The 2,733-nt window shown below is 40.1% G+C and overlaps 1 pseudogene; it reads left to right on the forward strand.

The window, feature by feature from the left end:
- The first annotated feature begins 1,597 nt into the window (after positions 1-1,597).
- On the forward strand, positions 1,598-2,205 carry LOC101574959 (annotated as a pseudogene).
- The last annotated feature ends 528 nt before the right edge of the window (positions 2,206-2,733 follow it).

The following is a 2,733-nucleotide window of genomic DNA, read 5'->3' on the forward strand; positions in this document are numbered from 1 at the left end:
GATGTTTCATGGATGTCATCAGTTATACTTGTGAGCTTCTGGGTAAAGATTTCCACTCTAGTAGTGATTTTAATTTACTCATTGTGCATATTTGCTAGCCTGCCTCTGACTGAATATTTGGGGGACTAGAGCTCCACTCTGGGGCCAACAACACTAATCACCTGGTTGTACGTTCCATCAGTGTACACTCCTTATCTTCCTTACAAAATTATAATTGTGATACAGGGCATAGTGATACAGGCCTGTAATCTCAACACTCTGGGGGCTAAGTCAGGAAGATCACAAATTTTATCTTAGCCTGGGAAATTTATGGACTTAGTGAGACTTTGTTTCAAAATTTAAGTGAGGGGGGTTGGATATAGCTCAGTGTTACAATCCTGTATTCAGCCTATACTACTGTTAAAGAAAAGGATTATAACTTTTTAAAATTAAAGATTATAATTTTAAAGATTATAAAAGATTATAATTTTATTTTATTTTTTAACCAAGTCTACATCCTATCACAGGATATGCTCAGTGGATCTTCCTTCTAGGTTGTCATGGAAATACTTATACCTGGACAGAGTAGAAAGTGCTGGGGGAGGGGGAGGGAAGGACTCAATGGCACTGGACAGCAGCTCTTGGAAATGCCTAGACTTAGCACATAGCAAAGGCTGCCTTTGCCCCATCTTATCTTTTTTTGCGCATCTACATTTAACCATCATTTTCCAGACAAGGAAAAGGCAATGTATCCAGGGTAAGTAACACCATATATAAACACAACTCTTAGGATCCAAAAGCATTTGTCTAATATTCCATTTCCAAGACTTTGGCACATTATTAGGCAACTCTACAGTGCCCTTGGCTCTATGTCCTCCTCCCAGAATACCTTACTGATAAAGAAACTTCTGCCAGAGAAAGAGCAGAGCCACCCACTCTTGTTTTTCCACCTTACTGTTTGGAGGGGCATCTGAAACTTGTGTGGGTTTTTTTTTCTGAAAGTTGGCTTTAACTATGTGTATTACTTACTGAAACCCTAAAGGGCATGCAAGGACTTCCCAGGGCTTAATGGCCTAGGCTTTGTGGATTAGCTCTGCTCAAAGCAAGGTCACGGTCAGAGAACAACCATTCAGATAGTGATCTTTTGAGAGTTTTTCATAACATAAAATAAAGTTTAATAACAAAATAATAGGAGGATGATAATAGTTAATGCATTGCTTGTTGCTGTCTTTAAAGTAGTTGCTCAGAGCACAAGACATGGGCATAGGCTGTCAGAAGCACTGAGAGCTGTCTGAATTTTAGCCCCTCTTCTTGGTTGAGGACACGACCAACCAGTACAATATTCTCTTCAAACAAGAGCAAGCCCATGATGATGCTATTTGGTCAGTCGCCTGGGGGACAAAAAAGAAGGAAAACTCTGAAACAGTGGTCACAGGATCCCTGGATGACCTAGTGAAGATCTAGAAATGGTCTGATGAGAGGCTGGACCTGCAGTGGAGACTAGAAGGTCACCAGGTGGGGTGGTGTCTGTAGACATCAGCCACATGTTGCCCACTGCTGCATCCAGCTTTCTCAATGCCCACTCATCTCTGGGACTTGGAAAATGGCAAACAGATAAATGGAAAATGCAAGACCTATGGATGCCTGGACTTTGGCCTTTTCTGCAGATTTCCAGTTCTGGCCACAGTATCTTATGTGGGGAAAGTGAACATCTTTGGTGTGGAAAGTGGGAACAAAGAATATTCTTTGGACACAGAGGAAAGTTCATTCTCAGTATTGCTTATAGTCCTGATGGGAAGTACCTGACTAGTGGAGCCATAGATGGAACATCAACATTTTTGATACTGCAACATGAAAACTTCTGCAAATGCTGGAAGGCCATACCATGCCCATCTGCCCCTTGACCTTTACTGCAGACTCTCAGCTCCTCATCACTGCATCAGATGTTGGCTACAAGATCTGTGATGTACAGCATGCCAACCTTCCCGGCATGTTGAGTGGCCATGCCTCCTGGGTGCTGAAAGTTGCCTTCTGTCCTGATTACACTTCATATCCAATTCATCTGACAAAAGCATGAAAGTGTGGGATGTTGGAACAAGGACTTGTGTTCATACTTTCTTTGATCATGAGGATCAGGTCTGGGGAGTAAAATACAATGGAAATAGCTCAAAAATTGTGTCTGTTGGACATTACCAGGAAATTCATATCTATGATTGTCCAATTTAGACATAAGCACCTACAAGGCAGATGCTGTGGAGAAGATGTGCAGATTGGTGAGATATTCCTTGCCCTTTACTTGCATTTAAATTAATAACTTGAGCACCTATGGTAGCAGAGACTCAAATTTTGTAGACACAGTATAAAGATTTTCCTGTTTTAATGGAAATGCTGCTCATACTTCAAAGAAGAACTCTTGATGCAAAAAGAAAAAAAAACCACAACAGGGGCATAAACATTTCTCCAGCCAATGTTAGAAGAAACCTTCATTTTTTAATAAATTAAGAGATGCTAATAGAATAACTAACTTGCATTTTTTGCCTTTTCCATGCTGTTCTTTCCTCTTTCACCCATCCTAGTTCCCTTTTCCTTTTGAACAATTTCTTATCATTTTCATTATCTATTGTACATTTTAGACTTCATTTACTCTTTTAGTTTCTCACACCAAGGAGATAATACAATGTTTACACATGTGACTCTGATTTATTTCACTTATAATATGATCTCTAGCTGCATCCATCTACCTATGAAAGTCTC

Source organism: Octodon degus, unplaced genomic scaffold, assembly GCF_000260255.1.
Source record: "Octodon degus isolate 3935 unplaced genomic scaffold, OctDeg1.0 scaffold00111, whole genome shotgun sequence".
NCBI classification, from domain to species: domain Eukaryota; kingdom Metazoa; phylum Chordata; class Mammalia; order Rodentia; family Octodontidae; genus Octodon; species Octodon degus.